Source organism: Nannospalax galili, unplaced genomic scaffold (genome assembly GCF_000622305.1).
Source record: "Nannospalax galili isolate Female #2095 unplaced genomic scaffold, S.galili_v1.0 scaffold534, whole genome shotgun sequence".
Classification (NCBI taxonomy): domain Eukaryota; kingdom Metazoa; phylum Chordata; class Mammalia; order Rodentia; family Spalacidae; genus Nannospalax; species Nannospalax galili.
Genome location: NW_008333994.1, coordinates 247,709 through 259,137, shown reverse-complemented (window position 1 = coordinate 259,137; position 11,429 = coordinate 247,709).

Below are 11,429 nucleotides of genomic sequence, written 5' to 3'. Positions count from 1 at the left end.
ATGCTTTTGCAATTATTTCATGGGACAAAACAAAAAGATAATTCATCCAGTTATAACTTTCCAAAGCCATACTAGTGCACATTCTTCAACTGAGGGACTCTTTATAGTCATTAATTGAAAATCCAAGAAGCCCATATGCAGGTAACGAAGTGAGTTACTCGTGATGTACCACCAGGCCCATCAGTTTTTGCCAGTCTTTAGGGAGGCTGCTCTGTTGTTACCCTCTCAACTACATGTAAGAACTAAGGCCAAGGGGAGCCACATTGCGGGTAGGTAAGGGAACTGCGAAATGCCAGTAAGAACGGACTTCCTTTGCCATCTGGCTGGGCCTGTCTCACAGTCATCAATGAACAAAGCTTCAGAGATTTAGACACAAGGAAGAAGAACCTCCCCAGCTTAGGCCTCAAGGTGAGAGCCGACCATCCAGTGTCCAGGGGGAACCTGTAAGATGCTGCGCCAGGAAACTGGGCCCATGTGCTCAAAGGAGGAGTGACACTAGATACTGTTCTCTTCTTGTCTGTGTGGGGGACACCATTTATACAAAGTAGGAGTCATTAATAATACATCGTTAGTAAACCCATATCTTTATCGGTACACATTCTCTGGGTTCTTACATGATGGAATAATCAGGAAAGGCAAGCAGAAAACATTTGTGAGGACACCCCAGCTCTGATTCTGATTGTGCTGGAAAATCAGAGCCTGGGATTCAGAGCCTATAACAAGCTTGGGGTTTCCACCCTCAGCGGGATGGATAGACATCTCCTGCCAAGCTTGATGACCTGAGTTCAGTCCCCAGGACCCACACTGTGAAACGAGAGAACCAACTCCCTCAAGCTGCCCTTTGACATTTACAGGTACGCCATGTCACACATGTAGCCCCAAGGAAAACAGTACAAAATCACCCCCAAATTTGCTCCTCATATGTAGGCCTAGTCATGGAAATGCACAGCAGTGAGGTCGTCCTTCCATCTCAGAAGACTTAGTAAGTAATTTCTTGTGCTCCGAGAGAAGGATAGCAAACTGCAGTGCTCATTTTATTAACTAGCATAAGTAACTGGAAAAAATCATGTTAATATAGAATAGTAACAAAATCATCACCTACTAGGCAAAAATAAGTTCTTAGATTTGACATTAGGATAATTACCCCGAAAAATCTTTTGTGAAAAGATTAAGAGAAACATATAAATTTAGATGTACTTTTGTCTGTTGAAAATAGAACCTTGTTTGTGTTTAGATGTTGTACCATAAATGCATTTTCTCTTCCACTAAACATTACAATGACCAAACTTCCTGTTTAGTTCAATGGATTGAAAATGTTCATGGAACATTGTGTGTGAACACAGTGAGAGGGGACAGAGCAGAACATTTATGCTATTTATGTATATGTGTGTGCACATATATGCAGTTGCCCTCAAAGGCCGGAAGAGAGCATTGAATTCCCTAGAGTTGGAGTTATAGACTGTTGTGAGTTTCCTGCTAACCAAACTCCAGTCCTGCACTGCTGAGTCATCCCTCCAGCCCCCAGAGTTACACTTTTAATGCTATTTGGATGGTTAAGTTGACAATTGGGAACTATTAATACTAATGATTATGTGAAACACGCCTCTGGGGTTTATTCTACAAGTCTGTATATTAAATATCTAAGACTTCATAAGCCTTTATTGCTTTACTGAGTAAAGACCAAGGATTCACATTTCCTAATGTATGTTAATGATTTAATGCTTACAAAGTTTTGGTTGGAAAAAGTTTTGCTTCAGAATGCTAACAGGAATGTTCATTCAAAAATGCTCAATTCTTATACATTAAAGCTGTACAGTAAGGGCTACAGGTCAGAGGTGCAGTGCTCATCTCACATGTACGAGGCCCCAAGGTCAACCCTAATAGTGACGAGAAAAGTGTATAGGACAAGGGTTTTATAACCTTGTTTTTACTTTGTTTAGCTAACGTCTAGACTCTTGCTGCTTTATATGACTTATTAGCTAGTGAACAGATTGTTTGACACGGACTCCTAGAAAGTTGATGTGTGAACAGATTATGTCTCAGCACCTACCACGGATATAGATTCGCATCAAACTATGTGTCTTAGTTTGTTTCTCCATTGTTGTGACAAAACACTCTGACCACACCAACTTGGGGAGGAAAGGGTTTATTCAGCTTACATCTCCCAGGTCATAGTTCATCAGGGAGCCCAAGGTAGGAACTCAGGGCAGGAACCTGGAGGCAGGAGCTGGAGCACAGGCCATGGAGGAACGCTGCTTACTGGCTTGCTCCCCCCGCCCCCCCCCAGCCTGCTTTCTTATGCAACACAGGCCCACCTGCCCAGGGGTGGTACTGCCAACAGTGGGCTGGGTCCTCCCACATCACTCATCAAGAAGATGCCCCTCAGACATGGCCATAGGCCAGTCCAATAGAGGAAATTCCCCAACTGAGGCTCCCTCAACCCAGGTGTGTCAAGTTGACACTAAAGCTACCCAGCACACTATGGAACAGCAGAACAGGGACAGGTTTGGAAAGCTGTTGTCAGCAAAGCGCTTTTGGTTATTTGGTCATAAGTTTCCATACAGGAAATACGAAGTTTACACATACGTTTATTATTTTCTTATACACACAATATGTGATTGAAAGACCATCTTTAAAATATTTTTACTGGGCTCTAGGAATGGCCCAGTAGTTAAGAGCAGAGGACCAGATTTTCAGTCTAGCATCCACATTGATTGGCTCACAACCCCCTGTAACTCCTGACACCTCCTCTGACCCCAAAAGGCACCTACATGCACATTGTACACAGACAGACAGACACACGTGCGCGCACACACACACACACAAATAAATGAAAAGTAAGTATAATGTATTAATTCTTTAAAAGTGTCATAAGCATTTAGTGGACTTTAGTGATTTCTCCCAATTTCTCTGTCCTCCGTCTAATGCTGAAAACCTCCTCTTCCCAAGAAGCCTCTCCTCCTTCCTGATCTCACACACAGAAGAGACCATCACTTTTGACGTCTCTTTGCTATCTGAAGCTTTTTATTCGGACATGACTGAATCTATAATGTATTTAGGGAAAAGATAATTTCTGACTTAGGAAAAGCTTGAGCTGTCAGATACTAAGTCCGAAATCTGCATTATTAATGTAAAATATCTTTCTTTATATGATAAATGCTGTAACAACATCCTTTTAGTGCATTTAAAGTTGAGAAATTTAAGTTTTGAGGGCCAGTGAGGTGGATCAGTGGGTGAAGGTCCTTGCAGCCAAGACTGATGCCCTGATTTTCACCCCATGACTCACATATGGAGGGAGAAAGGTGATGCCCACAGTGGTCCTTCACACAGGCACCGTGGCCCTGGTGTACCCATGTATTCATACACACAACAAAATAGATAAATGTAAAAACATTAAAAAGCAGCAGAGTGTGTATGTGAAATGCATCTTTACAGCACTTTTGTTATTTAGTGGTGCCTATTTCCTGCTTTCCAGTAATTTCCAGTCTATACAAACAGAAATGAAAAGTGTCCAGAAGACAGCAACTTGACTGTGGGCGCACGGGGATCTCGGAGCGCCAGCTGCTGGCGTGGCGCCGGACTCTTGCGCACGGGTTTCGTGCACCGCGTTGCTGTTCGGGTCCCTGGCTCTCCACGGCTACCGGATGCTGGCGACTCTGTGGGTCGCTATCAGCTGCCCGGGCGAGTTCTGTTCCAAGCTGCCGGACACTCCCTCTGTGTACGCGATCCGTCGGCTGCCGGATCACGAGGGGAGGTGCAGGAACAGCGAAAGCAAGATCTTCGTGAGTGGTTGTTGACGGAAGGATAGCCCCCTCCGGGGAGACTGAATCGTAGGCAGTAAGACACAGGATACAGCTCAGTCAGACTCAGTGATACAGCTCCTTTTATTCAGTGATTTAGCTCCTTTTATTCAGTGATTCAGCTCTGCTTTATTGGGGTGAAACCAGAAGATTTATAGTGTGGAGGCAGTAGCAAAAGCCTTAGCTGATAGGTGCTCCTGGGATGCCCCATTTACATGTGGTGGTGGGCTTCTATCAGGCTGTCAGTGCCTGATTATCACACAGGAAAACCTGGCAGTTTCTGTGCCAGAGGACATGTATCTGTGACGGGCACTTCAAAGGTGAGTCAGGAAGAGAGTAGGAAGGCGCCCCACTGAGAAAGGGAGTCTCTGCATAAGAACGTCGAGCCGGCTTGCGGCTATCCGGACATGGAGAGACAACGACCTAAAACAGCAGGGGTCCCCAACACTTGACCTGAGCTTGAAGCACGTGTGCACATGTGTGTGTGTTCTTGTGTTTGTGTATGTATGTTTTTGTGTGTTTTTATGTACATATGTGTGTTGTATGGTCTTTTGAATGTGCTTATATGTGTTTGTTTATATGTGCATGCGTGTGTTTATGGGCTTGTGTGTCTATGTGTGTATGTATGCAGAGGCCTATCTGGAGACTAAGAACCAAATCTTTAAGGAGAGATACCACAAGTGTAGACTGAATGTTCGGAGATAAAAGATAAGTCTCTCGTAAAGGCATAGTGCATTCCTAGTCAGTACTCAGGAGCCTGAGGCAGGAGGATCACAAGTTTGATCTCAGCATGAGCTATAAGTGACACCTTGAAAAACCCTGAACAAAACACAATAAAATTAGGTAACAAGAAAGGCCAACATGATGCCCAGCACTAAGTGATGGGAGGGCAGGTGGAAATCAGCTTTCAACAGCTTGAGACTCACTGTCATGATTCAGAATTGCGTAGCCTTCACTCTGCTTTTGACATGCAGAAGGTTGGAAACAAATCCTCCAAAACTCTGGAACTGACAGAAGCTTTGCGAGATCTCCTGTACAAAGGAAGAGACTGATGTTCTTTATAACTGCCTTTGAAGATCACTTTATTGATTATTACTGTGGGGTCCTGATGCATAGGTGGGGGATGTGCATGCTACAGCGGGGGTATGAAGCCTAGACAACAGCTTTCTAAGAGTTGGTTTTCTCTTTCCACCACAGGTTCTGGCAATCGAACTTAGATCCTGGGGCTTTGCTGGACCAGGGTTCAGTGTCTAGCATCCACATTGACTGGCTCACGACCCCCTGTAACTCCTGACATCTCCCATCTCCCTGGTCCTGGATTCCCTCTTTTTGTATATGACATTTTATAAGTATTGTTTTTTGTTTTGAAATAACGTTTTTGAATTTTTGCAAGTTTTATATTTATCAAAATTGAAATATTTTGATAGTATTTAGAAACCCTCCCCCATCAGTCTCTCCTATAGCCTCCATCAGAGGCTACTGAGCCATGTTTATGTCCCCAAATGTCCTTCAGTGTGTCTCCATCTCCTGGAAGCTGATTAGCCTATTTTACATCACACCCTAAAGAAAACCAACTCTCCCTCTCCCAGTGGTTATAGGTCTCCAATAGCTCCTCAGCTAAGGTTGGGGCTTCTTACCTACTTCCCCAATTCTATGCTGGGAGTTTGTCTGGTTTGAGTTTGCATAGGTCTTGTGAATTCTGTCACCATGCTATAAATTCATATGAGCAACTTCCCAGCCACCTGAAAACTCTGTTTCCTTGTGATCATCAACCACCTCTAGCCTTTATACTCTTTCAGCCCCTTCTGCAAAGATCATTAAAATTTGTGTGGCAGAGGTTTGATAATGTGTCCTATTTAGGGATAAGTTCTGTTCAGTCTCTTATTTTCTGCACTTTGGACATTTGTAGCATTGTGGGTTAATCATTACCTGTTGCACAAGGAAGCGTCACTAAGAAGGTAAGAGCTGAGAGAAGCATTAAAATTCTTTTCATACCCTATTGGGATATTTACAGACAAGTCTACTTGTTACTACTCATCAAAGAAGTTTCTTTTTGTAACAGATGGAGTTTATTACAGAGTTCCATAACTGGCCATACACAGGGAATAAGTATCTGTGAGATGCCCAGTCCTAAGTGACACATCTACAATGAAACCTCTGTATCTAAGGGTCACAGAGCATTGTGGACATGGTATAGGGAGAATACTAATGCATCTCTCAGCTCTCACCCAGCAAAGCTCCTTATGCAACAGAGGATAATATACACAAAAGGCCACAACTGGCCAAAGTGTAGAGAATAAGACACTGCAGAGTGCATGTCCCTGGATAGGACTCCTATATTAAACCTCTGCCATTCAGGGCTCAGGGACCATTGCAGAAGATGGGGTGGAAAGACTGTAAGTGCTATGGGTGGTGGGTGACCACAAGGAAACAGTCTTCCAGGCTTCTGGGAACTTGCTCATATGAACTTACAGCAATGTTGACAGCATTCACAAGATCCACGCAAACTCAAACCAGACAAAAAATCAGTATAGAACTGGGGATACAGACAAGACACCCAAGCTTAGCCGAGGCACATTTAGCAGCTGATTGCTGCCTGGTGAGGGAGAGTTTGTCTTTTTTAAGGGAGTGATTCTAGATAGGCTGATCAGGCCCCAGTGGATGAACTTGCACTGAGGGGATCTATAGGCACACAAACTTGACTTGATAGGCCTTAACATACATGACAGAATGGCCAAAATCTGGTGGGAGGGATACAGGGGGTTCAGACAAAGGAAGGGGTTATAAGTATGATTAAAATGTAGGAAATGTATAGCTAAAGGCTACATAACAAGCAACAATGCCAGACAGGCGATACCTTCTTTTGAGTTGTTGGCCAGGGTGGCCAAAGGGACTCCCAGATAGTAACTCTCATAGAACTGGGAAAATGAACAGCAGACCCCAATCTTATCCAAAATAATATTGACAACTGATTACTGCTAGATGAGGAACAGCTGAACCCCCTAAAACAAAGACCTATAGATAGGCTGCCTAGATCCACCAGTAGTGGGGAATGGCTGGGGTGCCGACAACAGTAGCAAGGATGATCGAGTATAAGGGCTCTAGTGGGCGGGGGTATGAGAGGGTGCCACCTGGAAGTGAGTGTGTAGATGAATAAGATGGTTTGAGATGTTGTGTGAAATACACACAGACAAAATCAACAAATTAAAAAAATGAATTATATTTGAAGAGGAAGCATAAAAAATTTACATCACGTTAATTAGTAGGTGATAAACATTACCATTGAAATCTACCCGATGACTTTATATCCATACACAGCTGCCAAGGATCCAAGTGCAACTGACTATGACTAGTAATAACCAGATATATACAGATTAGAGACACATGTGCCAACATCTCAGCGTTAGAAGCAAAAATGTCTTTCTGTAAGAAACAGTATATTTTAAAATGAAATGGAGATCTTCTTTAAAGGTTAAAAACTCATTCAATTTTATGACTTACAGGGTTTATACTGAGTTCAATATTGTGTAACTGTATTAATTCAACAATGAACCTAAAAATTTTATAGCCACTTTTGAAAGAGCTGTATCTTTGCTCTGGAAATTGTTATTGAGTATGTTAAAGCTATGATGAAATGCTTCTTCTAAAAAATAAAAAAATAGACAGATACACAGACAGACACACACACACACACATACACAAGATTTTAAGGAATCTTCTAAAATAATCATCTTCCATACGGCTCTTTTCAAGCTCTTTAATGTTATTTATTCCTCCCCAAACACTGGTACTGTAACCACAGCCATGAACCCATGACTCAAGAGGTCATGGACCTGGGGAGAACACAGTACTACTGTTTTGCCAAATGAGCATAGTATCAAACTGCCTTTTAAACACTTATCTTTTGAATATTTATTATTTTTATTTTATGTGAGAGTACTGCCTGCATGTGTGGAAGTTCACCCATGTTGTTAAACACTTATCTTTATACCAATGAATTTGTGCAGTTCTCAATCATCATCAAAGAAGCTGCTTTTTGCAGTGGACAACAGTTAATACAGAGACTCACAACTGGTCAAAGTGTAGGGAACAAGCTCAGCCCAGTTTGTAAGCACCTGGTTTGATGAAGTTACCTATTGTGGGCTCTCTGAACTGGGCTCCTCCAGTCATCTCTGCTGGATGCTGTGAGCACCCAATCTGATGATGTTTTGCTACTGTCTGCACCTTCTCTCTATTTGCTGCTCATTATCTATTCTTTTACTTTTGCTTGCCATTTACTTAATAAACTCATTCAAGAACAAAAAACAATGTAGGAAATGCACAAATATTCAATAAAAGTATATGCATAGATTATGGCACTTGTTCATATGCACAGATCATGACACTTGTTCATAGACACAGATCATGTCACTTGTTCATATGCACAGATCATGACGCTGGTTCATACGCACAGATCATGACACTTGTTCATACGCACAGATCATGACTCTTGTTCATACGCACAGAACATGGCACTTATTCATAAGCACAGATCATGGCACTTGTTCATACACACAGACCGTGGTGCTTGTTCAGACGCACAGACCATGATGGTTGTTCATATGCAGACCATGACACTTGTTCAGACACACAGACCATGACGCCGCACAGATCATGGCGCTTGTTCATACACAGACCATGATGCTTGTTCATACGCAGAGATCATGATGCTTGTTCATACGCAGAGATCATGACGCTTGTTCAGACACACAGACCATGACGCTTGTTCATATGCATAGACCATGATGCTTGTTCAGACACACAGATCGTGACGCTTGTTCATACGCAGACCATGATACTTGTTCATACACAGAGATCATGACGCTTGTTCATACGCACAGACCATGGCACTTGTTCATACAGACCATGACGCTTGTTCATATGCATAGACCATGACACTTGTTCAGACACACAGATCGTGACGCTTGTTTACACGCACAGACCATGACGCTTGTTCACACGCACAGACCATGACGGTTGTTCACACGCACAGACCATGACGCTTGTTCAGACACACAGACCATGACACTTGTTGAGACGCACAGACCATGACACTTGTTCATACACACAGACCATGATGCTTGTTCTAGTGTTCTGCCCTCTGCCCTCAGCTCTACTCTCTCCCTACACGGTTGCTTCTGTTTTCACAGGCCGCCTACTTCCCATCACTGTCTTGGGATGGGCTTCTGTATCCTCAGCTATGGCCTCTGTAAGGCCCTCATACCAGGAACTGACCACTTAGCACCCTAGACCTCTGCCAGGGCAAGGAGGCTTTGTCCAGCTCTCTACACAGCTGTGCTCTTAGTCAGAAAGCTACAGAGCATGCTCACCTCAGTGCTCAGCCCTGGAGTATCCCGTCAGTGGTGTGTGGCTCAGATGCCAGTCTCTTCTTGCCTTCTAGGCCTTGGCTTTGAGCTTGGTGCTTCCTTCCTCTAACTGCTCCATGTGGGGGGTCTGGAACAGGGGTGACGCCTAGAGTATGCTGTTACTGTTGTGTCTCTCACTAGGAAGAGCTCTTCCTGAAGGAATTTTCTAGGGCAGACAGCGTCTCCTGAAAGGCATTCCCCAGAGTTTCTCACACAGGATTTGAATTTCCTCTCCCAGAAATTTTCAAGTCTGTCTTTTATCTTCTTTATCATGAAATAAACACATGTAGTATGTATCAGGAGCCCTGCGTTGGGATCGCAGTCACCCATGGGTCCAGGTGATCACAATTGCATTTTGTTCTCTTCTATCTTGTCCTATTTTAACTTGGGAGGAGTGTAGGCATGCATGTGCATGTATGTGTGAATGTGCACGTATGAGTCTGTGTGGCATCTATGGTATTTATGTGTGGAAGTGTTCAGATGTGTAATGGTGTGGGGAAAGAGCACTGTATATGTGTCCATGTGTGTATATGTGTCTGTGGTGTGCATGTGTATGAGGGAGTATTTATGTTGGTATTCAAAGGTGTTTGTGTGTGTAATGTACATGTGTGTGTTTAGGTGTGGTATGTGAGGAGGGTGCTGTTTGTATTAAGTGGATAGAGAATTGGGTGTATGTGATATGTGCAAGTGTATGTTTATGTGTGGTGTCGGGGGAAAATTCTGTTTGTTAAGTGAATAGAGGATTGGGTATATATGGTGTATGTATGTGTGTGTTTAGACATGGTTTGTGTGTGCAATGCTTTATGTTTGTGTTAAGTGGGTAGAGGGTTTGTGTGTGTGCACGTGTGATATGTGCATGTGTACTTTTGTGTTTTGTGTGTGGGATTCTATGTGTTAAATGAGAGTTGTGTGTGTGCATATATGGTATGTGTGTGGTGTCTGTGTTTGCGTTAAGTGGGTGGAGGGTTGAATGTGTGTGATGAGTACATGTGGGTGCTTATGTGTTACATGTGTGTGAGGAGGGATTTATGTTTAAGTGGGTAGAGGGTTTGGTGGCCCTGCACATACTAAGCAGTTTATCTTAAATAGAGGGTTGTGGCTGCTTTCCAAATTTAAAAGGATTTTTCCCTCTATTTGTTCCAGGCAACTAGAGTACCAGCAACCTGAGATCATGGAATTTAATTTTACAGTTTAACCTCATAAGTACTCAAATAAATTCCTTATCGTTTATCCTTTAATCCTGGAGAAGTGCAAAAGCTTGACCAATGCCCTGAATTAGCGGGCCTTGTCCTTCATGTTTGTCTCTAAGGCCATGAAGCTGCTGATAGTTCTGTTGTATCTCTGAAAACAGAAATAGGCCCCTGGAGGCTCACGTCTCAAAGTGTGAGAGTCACTTGTCTGACTTTGCTTTGCTTTGACTACGTATCAGTTTAGTGACTCTAGATGGCACGTTGTTCACATGGTCTTTGTCCCCCGAGTTCTCTTAGTGTCTCGTGCTCCTGACCCGAGTAGACACACACACATAACACATCTTTATCTGAATTCTGCATAGTTTATACCTTTGGGGGAGAGAGGGGAGTAACTCACAAAGAAACACCCGACACCCAGCACCAACTCTGTGGGCTCAGCCAGCCATTCCGGATCAGCTTTGCCCACGGCCCCATCTCGGTCCCCACAGGCCCACTCACCCCACAGAGTTCCGGGAGGGGTCCCCGGCACTCCAAGAGTCCAGGGCCAGATCACCTGCGTCCTGTTCCCTGCATCCCAGAACGGCGCCGTTCCCTCCTCCTTCCGGTCCAATCTCCCGCCACACTAGCTCTGCCCTCCTTCCCGGGATGCTCTGCGCTGGCCCAGGGCTTCACAGGAAGTCGGGGTGGAGTAAAGCGTTTTCGGCTACAGACTTGCAGCAGGCAGGCCGTCGTGTGCACGTGTGCGTCTGTGTTGGCACTCGTGTACACTCACTCTTGTTTCTGTGGGCATTGGAAGGGATCTCGCTTTAAACGTACGAGGCCTCACACGCAGCGCAGCAGTGACGTCAGTGGTAATCCTCAGTGGTGACGGCGGGCTCTAGAAGTCCCAGCAGCCTCTGCGTTCTGTCTCCGGAAGAGCCCACCGGAAGAGCCCGCCGGGCGCTGCTCTTTTTCCAGCTGTTTTCAGAGATCCGACTCCCAGGTAACTCGAGGACGTTGTGAACGATGCACTGTTCGACACTAAAAGTGAGTCC